The sequence below is a fragment of the Mytilus galloprovincialis genome, chromosome 8 (genome assembly GCF_965363235.1).
Source record: "Mytilus galloprovincialis chromosome 8, xbMytGall1.hap1.1, whole genome shotgun sequence".
NCBI classification, from domain to species: Eukaryota; Metazoa; Mollusca; class Bivalvia; order Mytilida; family Mytilidae; genus Mytilus; species Mytilus galloprovincialis.
Genome location: NC_134845.1, coordinates 88,204,803 through 88,214,719, shown reverse-complemented (window position 1 = coordinate 88,214,719; position 9,917 = coordinate 88,204,803). Strand labels below are relative to the sequence as shown.

Sequence of the window (9,917 nt, the reverse complement as noted above, 5' to 3'; positions counted from 1 at the left end):
CACTAACGTTGACTCTTTATCTCATTTTACTATCAAACATTAACTTAAAAAAGATGTGGTATGAAAGCCAATGACACAAATTAAGCAACTGTCCACAAGAGACCAAAATGACACAGAAAGTAACAACAGTTACGATTGTAGGTCATCGTACGGCCTTCAACAATGAGCAAAGCACATACCGCATAGTTAGCTAAATTACAGGTTCCTATCTTAGAAAAGAAACAAATAGAATATGGGGGAGGGGTTAAACATGTTAGTGTGTGCCCAACCCTCCCTCTAACCTCGGACAATGATGAAACAGTAGAACATAAGAACAAAGTATCAAGATCAGAGGAAAAAGGCTTGACTCATCAGACAAATACAATTGAAATACATCTAACAAAAAAAAAAGCACAAAATAGACGTGGACGGTTAATTTTACATCCAAACAACAAAAACAAGAACAGATCTGCGAGTAATCGTAGTTACTGACAGCTAGTGAAGCCAATAACAACTAAGGAAACAAATCATGCATCTAAGACTAAATAGTTACTATTAGTAGTATTTTTGGTGTTTTTTTTTTTTTATTGTCGCTAGGTTGTTGTCTGATTGACGTTCATCCTTTATATTTTGATAGGCAAACATCATGCACATAGTTAAGTTTTGGTTATTTATATCGCTAGGTTGCTATCTTACATTGTGTACACTGTAAAAACAGCGTTTAGATTTTAAACGGATCTAAAACATGTTTAGGTCTAAACGTGTTTAGGAAAGCGTTTAGGATCTAAACGGATATTTATCTAAACACATAAAACCCTAAACGTGTTTAGAATTTAAACGTGTTGCAGGGTTATTATCAGTGAATGTTATCATTAAGCTAAACATTAAATGGCATCTAAACACTTCTGAAACACTTTCCTAAACACCTAAACACTTTATAATATTTCAGTACTGGTTTCACCTCAAGTTGCGATGTTTCTACATATTCAAACATATTCTGTGAAACTATGATATCTTAGATGTCTTGAAATTAACATTATTTTCAAACTTCAGTCCAACGTATGCGGAGCTTCTTTATTAATGAGAACAAATCATATCATCTTCCCCAAATGAGTTTCCCTTTTTTGTGTTGTAAGATTATAAAATTACTTTCAATTATTTTCTTATAAGTTAAGCAATTAACTGTTTATACCAGAGACATATTATATAAAATAATCTTTTATAGTATGTGAGTGAATTTCTTTAATTTCCGGAGTCGTTGTCCGAATGTGGTCTTATATTAATTAACGAACAGAGTTATCTATCGTTGTAATTTGATACGGACGCCTTCGGACCCGCCAAAGACAAACAACATTTAAAACAATGGATCATATCTATCAAGCATATATATCTTTTGACGATGCAACAGATACAGAACTTCATATTAGAATATTGACGGAATCAAAAGCCATCTTAACAGTTATTACAGCAGCGGAAGGTAAGCATATCCAGATTTCGTAAAAAGGGGGAGGGGCACAAACCATAATTTAACAGACTAATTAAAGGAATATGTGCGTTAAACTGTTAACCTATGCTATTTCGAGACCACTATTGTGGTATGAATCATATAATATACACACATACTCAGTCGCAAGGACCAAGCATAAAATAAGAATGAGCTAGTTCGGAAATTTAAAATGAGATTGAATAGTCTAAACTGTCACTGTACACAGGAACATATATGTTAGATATACTGTTCCCTGCTATGCACAATGTCATTAAAACATAGTTTCAAGTATTCTATCTTTGCAAGGCATAAGTTCCCAATGGCTTATACTGCAACATCTTTTACACAAAGTAACACTGAAACTGAGACTACTATAACACATGTTATAGTAGTCTCAGACTGAAATTATAGTTTCACTTCACCTTGTCAAAGAAAAACAAAGAATACCAAAAGGACATTCAAACTCATTACTTGAAAATAAACTGACCACGTCATGGCTAAAAAGTTGAAAATAAACTGAAATTCAAACTCCAATGTCAAAAATAAAGTGTCAAGTTGTTCTTTTTTATTTAAACCTATTATAATTATTTGTATGTATGCATTTATAGGACTGTGACACTGAAGTGGGAATGAAATTTGTTAAGAGCTAGAATAAATCCATACCATAGATCAAATTGAAGAACAGATTAGGAAGAGAGAAAAGGATGATTTAATTGCAAGAGCAGATGTAAGTAAAAATATTAAAAGTATATTATTAAGTTGCCAACAGAACTATAATATGATTGAAATAGTTATCAAAGGTACCAGGATTATAATTTAGTTTTGAAAAATGGAGGTTAAATCATTCTCTAATATTTATCCTGTTGAATAGGTAAAAATGGTCAATTAAAAAAAAAATATTCATAATATTACTATTAGGATAGAATAGGAAAAACAGGCTGTAGTTCTCAGAAATCAAGGATTTTGTTTTATAATATAAAAAAAAACTTGCATGCTTGTTTGCTCTATATATTGTTCCCTTTGATTTATTTGTCTTTTGATGTATACATTTGTACAAGGTGAAAAGTATTGTCTTTTTAACTACAATTTGTATTTTTCTTTTGTAAGAATCTTTTTCAAGAAGCTTGTTTAATGTTTTTTAATAAACATGATCTAAGGATAAGTGACTGTTGCATACAATTGTACATGAAGGTTTCATTTTTTCATTTCAGGATACAAAAGTTCACCTGACAACTGAAAAGAAACTGCACACCAAGAGCCTTTATCATTCAAAAGAAGATTGTTCCGCAATGAAAAATTCCTGTATGATAGGAGATGGACTAACAATTTCTATTTGTTGAGGATAAAAATTAATCAAATTTTATAATTGTATTTTTTGTTTGCTTTAGTGAGACTTAAAAATAAATTATTGAACTAATTTGAATAGATTGTATGTTATGTTTAAGACTAGATCAGAAAAAAACAAAAACAAAAGAACCAGACTCTAAGTTGTATAAAAGGTGGAAGGTCCATAAAACGTAAAAAAAACATCAAACACTTGACTCCATAAACAATCAAAAGGAACGGGAAAAAAGGTCATATTCCTGACTTGGTACAGGCTTTTCCTTTATAAATAATGGAGGATTAAACTTTGTCTAATTGTTTACAGACTTTTCAAAACTTGGTCCAATTGTTTACAGACTTTACTGAACTTGGTCGTATTGTTTACAAACTTTTCTTTGGTCTCCAGAAAAAATAAAATGTGTAAACCTATTATTGTTAATATTATTATTATCATTACTGAAGTTTTCCAGCTTTAATATACTATATAGACAAGACAAAAAAATTTATTATGGTAAAAATCATTGCAAAACATGAAAGCAGAAATATTCACATGTATTGTATATTCTACAATACAGTGTGGACTAATCAACCTGTAGTGCTGTACCACACAAGTAGTTCCTGTGAAATCAAAGTACTAGTAGGTTTACCGTTGGACGGTCTAAACACCATATATTTCTAAACATATAACTTCTAAACACTTGTTGAAATCTAAACACTTGTTAAAATCTAAACATGTTTAGATGCTAAACACGTTTCAAAACGTACACAGAAAAAGTGTTTAGATAAGTGTTTAGGATCTAAACACTGTTTTTACAGTGTATTTGCGTATACTTTCGTAGTTTATAGATAAACATAACTATATGTTTGAACACACCGTTAATGTGTTGTTTCATGTACATGTACGCTAAAGTGAAGCGCACAAAACAAGATCAGAGAAAGAAAAAGAGCAGACGATAGGATAAATTGATTATTTTTATAACAGACTTGTTTGCTAGATCTGTAGATATTTGTGTCATTTTGTTTACAAGCACTTTAGACTGTCAGTGTAGGCAAATTTTGCTCCTCTAAAAATAGAAAGACTTTGTTGACATTTTGCTGTCATTTGATTTTTCTTGTCGTTTGGTTGCTGTTTAATTTACGTATGGTCAATTTGAAAAAAAATATATGCACACTCCTTCATCCAATATGACAAACATTTTTAAGCAAATTTAACTTCGAACTTATTACCAAAAAGACCGCACGCAATCGTCTCATACTTGCTACTATGGCAATAATGGCGGATCACTATCTCTATACATGCTTTTTTATTTGTACTTTCTATCTAAACCATTTCAAACATCAACCATCAAAGAAAATAACATTATCAATTCAATAAAACTTTACTAATTTAATAACAAGTGTATAAATATTATATTAAAAATAATGATAATATCATCAATGAATCAATGTAAATGAAATAACAAAAATAACGTATCACAGACGAATATATTTACATGAAAGCCCATTTTTCCAATATACAAAATGTATCACTTCATTATTGTATTGCACATAACTTCATAATGTAAAATTATCCACATCCACATCAAAAGCATTTCCTGTGGACAATACTGGGTCCACATTCGTCGTATTCCTGTTTAGATATCCACATCTGTCCGAAAGTAGATAATGATCCTAAAATAGATCCTCCAATCCACACCGAGTACTTCCGTTCTGGGGCGGCAATTATTTTGGTTTTCATTGAATTTGGGATGATTGCGTCCATTTCTTTTTTCTTTTTTCAGCCTATCTGCAATACCTGAAATAAAAAACCAAAAAAAAATATAAAAATATTTCACCCATAGTTTTACATTCACAATTATTCAATTCTACCTGTTATTAAAAGCAACTGTGTATGCACTTTCCATATCCTTTAATTTTTACTATTTATATTAGTTTTTTTCAGAGTCTATGTTCTTAAAGAGATCTGTTAATTTGTTTTACATATTTTGTATTCTATACGCAAAAAGGAGTATCGAATTGGTACAAATGTATATACAACAAGAAAATGGTTGCGATAACATTAAGCCCTGCCCGCATTACATTGCAATTGTCCAATGAACCATTAACAGTTAAGGTCTTAACTGTTAATTAAATGGCATAGCATTTTAAGTTCTATTAGCAAATTGATAAAAAGCATCGTGTCAGCGCTTTTTTTTCCTTTTAATTTTTTCTTCTTTTTTTTTGTATTTTTCATTCATGTATGTATATCATGACATGAATGTTTTTTTTTTATTCTTGAGCGTCCGAGCACATACCCCTCTCGATTCTTTAACGACCTCTCTGATTGGTTAAGTTACTAACCTGGATACATTGTAGAACCTCCAGACAGAACAATATTATTATACAGATCTCGTCTGATGTCAATATCTGTGGACGTGATTGAGTTATGGAGCATCTCATGTATACCGGCAGCCTCCATTCCAGTAAAAGATGGTTGAAACAGGACTTCCGGACATCGGAATCGTTCATTTCCGATTGTGATGACACCGCCATCTGGTAGCTCGTAACTCTTTTCTATTTGAGATGATTTGGCAGATGCATCTAGTTCTTGTTCGAAATCAAGTGCAACATAACACATTTTCTCTTTGATATCTCGGACGATTTCACATTCAGCTAAAATAACAAAAAAAATAATTTCAAAATTCTGTCGAAATTTATAAAATGTGGAAAAGTCAAATTGTTGCTTTACAGATTTATTTATCCCATGAGCCTTGATGTCTGGGTGTTTCTCCTGTTGATTAATAATTTTAATTAGAAAAGTTACTTTATAATTTTCAACCCATCTATATAATATGTAGTTTTCCTTTATATTCATTAAATATTTGCCACTGGACTTTAATAGAGAAAACATCTATAAATATACAAGAAAAGTAATAATGCGTTTTTAACTCATCAAATTAAAACTACTTACAGGAACTATTAAAACAATATCCTCTTTCACGCAGTATCTTCTGTAGGTAGGCTGTCAAATCTCGTCCAGCGAGATCTAGTCTTTTAATGGCATGAGGTAAAGCATATCCTAAAATACAAACGACATAATTATGTTTCATTGCTTTTGAGAGAGTGGTGAATTTATAGCACGAAGTCATACTTTTTTTCAGTCTGAATGTAAAGGACGAAAAATATCATTGAAAGGAATGTCCGGGAATAACAAATTATAAATAAAAAGAGGAGCCTGCATTAGAACTTTGACTGTAAGTATAAAGGATAGATAATTGATGAATAAAAGAAGTACAAAAATGTATGCTAAAATTTAAAATAATATATATTGTTTGAATATGTGTACCTTCATATATGGGAACAACATGAGAAACTCCATCTCCTGCATCAAACACGATTCCTGTTGTTCGTCCTGATGCATACAGAGATAAAACAGCCTGGATACCGACATAAAATGCTGGTGTGTTGAAAGTCTCAAACATGGTCTGAAATTAAAATGATACATCATAATCAAAACGAATTTAATCTGAAAGCCAAATCGGTTACAAGATTTGCAGTAATTTAACGGTTGCCAATTAAGCTGGAAGGAAACAAATGATATCAATTAAAAGCAAAATACTTACAAAAAAAAAAGAATAAAAAACTTGATATTAATCATTTTACATTTGTCATTTTGGATCTCAATGCTCTTCCACTTCGTACTTTATTTGGCTTTTTTTTTTTTTTTTTTTGATTTTTTTTTTTTGGATTCGAGTGTAACTGGTGAGTCTTTTGTAGACGAAACGCGCGTCTGTCGTATATATAAAATTTAGTCCTGGTGTCTATGATGAGTTTATTTATTGAGAAGTTTTGCGATTTGTTTCATTTTTTTAAGTGACATTTTGAATTTGTATTTCGAAAAAAAGTTAAGACTTCAAAATATTGATAGAAGATTTAAATTGAGTTACAAATGTACCCCTCTTATCTTAGAACATATTAAAATAAATAAATAAATGGCAAACGTCAATAAAACAGAAACAAACCAAAATTAAATACGATTCCGCATATTTCTTGCAAAATAAAATGAGAACAACGACTGGCTGTCGTCCCTATAGTGATAGTTCGATAACATTTTTGCAGTAATTACTAAATCATCAATCATATAATAATTTATACTTAACGCCATTTTTAGAACTATAGGCAATTATTGCTGGAAGTAGGACTGTCCAGAAGGGAAGAAAGAACCACTGACCTTCGGCAGGAAACAGACTAAGGGTTTATGTTATGTGTCTTTCTTATTATTTTTCACAGAATAGAAAGAATTATATCTTTACCTAAACATTACTTATATATCTATATGCAACGTAACTTTAACTCGATATTTCTCTCCCCCCCCCCCCCCCCCCCGTAACTCTCAATAATAGTGACTCTGTTGTACCTGTGTCATTCGTTCTCTGTTTGCCTTTGGATTCATCGGTGCTTCGGTCAACATCACCGGATGTTCTTCGGGTGCTACTCTCAGTTCATTATAGAACGTATGATGCCAGATCTTCTCCATGTCATCCCAATTAGTCACTATTCCATGTTCGATTGGATACTTCATAGACAGTATACCTCGTTTACTTTGGGCCTCGTCCCCTACATAACAGTCTTTTCCTCCCATTCCCGCCATTACAATCTGACAAATAAAATATGATTGGTTTTGATATATATACGTAAAGTTTTAAAGGATAACATCGTGTTCATCATAAGTTTTACGAGCAACAGGATTGCATCTTACAGCATGAATTGGTTAGAATTATATATTTAATGACTTTTCAAATTAGAATTATAAAATGGTAAACAAATCACTTCAACAAGTTCGAATCATGTAACCTTTTATGATCCTTTTATTCCTCTTGCGTGCTTTATAGTTTTCTTAAAAAAAACTGTGAGGAGACTAACAAATTTTACGTTTTATCAGAAAAAAAGGGGGAACTCACATGTAAGTACAGTAGTAAAATGAACTACACTTACTTGATATTTTGGTCTTCCAGTAACTGCGGGGAAGACGGATCTGGGTGCATCATCTCCAGCAAATCCAGCCTTAACCATTCCGGAACCGTTATCAATAATTACTGCGCTGATGTCTTCGTTGAAACTCATTGTTACTTTTTAATAATCACGTGTGCTCTACAATTACAAAAAAAAACGGTCTTAATTAAAGATGATAACAGATAGTTGTTTGCGAAGAAGACTTCATTTCGCTATTGTACTGCTGCATACAAAAATACGATTAGCAACCTTTGAAAGAAAGATGCTGTCAATTGACAATTGGCAATTACATGTCATTACATTGCACCGGACTTAAAGCATTTTCCAACATCTTACGAAATTAAAAAGTCAATAATTGCAACTGTTGCTTGTTCATTCTTAGACTTACAAAATAGCTGAGTGTACTTAGATAAAATATTTTTTACAACAAATTTCTTATTTTGGATGAAATATAAATCCTATAACTCTTTATACATTGTATACAAAGGGAATAAAATGGAAAATTGTACTTACTTATGCGATCTCTTTCGTGTTTTTTGTTATGATTATAGTTTGAAAATTTGGTCATATTTATACCTAGGTAAGACTTTTTCCGAGAACTCAGATTAAATCAGAAGAAACACGATAGTAAGCTTGTATTTAGTGTTAGTAATCGAAATCAAACAATACCAAAGGAGATTTATCATCGGTTATGTATAAAAATAGATTAAGTTACACTTGATCTATCGTTTAAAGGTACCTGTAATAGCTTAATATAGACAATGATAAACCCAATAAAAAATCCTATTTTTAGAAAGGACATTTAAATAATAGTCGAACTAGAATTACTCATAAGTTATATAGCAACCCTAATTGACGTCTGTCAAATGTTTTTTTCCTCATTTTTGTGAGTTTATAACAAAGACATATATATCATGTATATAGCAAAAATGTATGTAGCATGGATGTTTGTGGTATAATACATTTGAGGCACTGGTTTTCAAAATTGTCAAAGAGATATGTTCTAATATGGTCTTTGGTATGGGATTTGCTCATTGTTGAATACCGTGCGGTAACCTATAGTTGTTAATTTTTTAATCATTTTGGTCTCTTGTGGGGAGATGTCTCATTGGAAATCATACCACATCTTCTTTTTTATATATATATTTCGGCATATATATATATAGGTCGTATGTGATGTTTTTCAAAGCGTTAAGTTATGATAGTTCAAACTCAATTTCTATTTCAAGAACCTCTTGATAATTGTGCAAAATGCTCATCTCAAAATCGTTGAAGTTTATCATTGAACTTTGAAAGGATAAATACAAATACAAATATGTTATTGACACACACACAATTACGGTACAATAATTGGCAAAGGCCTATATTTCAGTAAATTATAACAATGAATACAGCATAATTAAATATGTTGTAAATAAGAATCTTAAATCTCATTTCTATATAACAGACATCTATGTATATAAGAACTTGTCACTTTTAGGACTTTTAAAGAATTGCTAAAAATGCAACTTTTCATATTTAGCTGATTTTCACTACAACATGTAGGATTGATTGATTGTTGGTTGCTTAACGTCAAGGAAGTATTATATCTAACATGTTTAATATAATAGTTTAAAAGTTATTCTGTAGTTAAAAATTTCACATTTCAGAAAAATGATATTTCCTCTTCTTCCTCACCCGATTTAGGGACGACATCAAAAGTTCAATGTAGGATTAAAAAACTTAATTCATATAGTTTTTTCACTGGCCCCCCTACATTCAGATTTCTAAATTTCGCCCCTTTTCAATAGCAAGATTGTGTGCACTCAATTTTATTTCTACACATACGATTATTGGGTTTTCATTGATCTCCTATCATGGCAAATGTGAACGACGTATTGGTTATATAACTTATAATCATATTTAATACATCTGAAAGTTTAATAATAGTAAAGTTTATTTTGCATCATTTAACCCCGCCACATTCTGTATGTATGTACCAAGTCAGAAGCCTGTAATTCAGGAGTTGTCGCTTGTTCAGGTGTTACATATTTGTTTTTCGTTCTTTTTTTTTGCATAAATTATGCTGTTATTTTTCTCGTTTGAATTGTTTTACATTTGTCATTTTGTGGACATTTATCATAGCTGACTATGCGGT

At 31.1% G+C, this 9,917-nt stretch overlaps 1 long non-coding RNA gene and 1 pseudogene across 1 annotated transcript; one reads left to right on the top strand and one right to left on the bottom strand.

Moving 5' to 3' along the window:
- The first annotated feature begins 1,290 nt into the window (after positions 1-1,290).
- On the top strand, positions 1,291-2,888 carry LOC143043647 (uncharacterized). Its single transcript, XR_012968526.1, has 3 exons — positions 1,291-1,456; positions 2,074-2,192; positions 2,677-2,888. It is a non-coding gene; the product is annotated as an uncharacterized LOC143043647 (long non-coding RNA).
- Positions 2,889-4,254: 1,366 nt separating this feature from the next.
- Positions 4,255-7,928, bottom strand: LOC143042764 (actin, cytoplasmic-like; annotated as a pseudogene).
- Between the last annotated feature and the right edge of the window lie 1,989 nt (positions 7,929-9,917).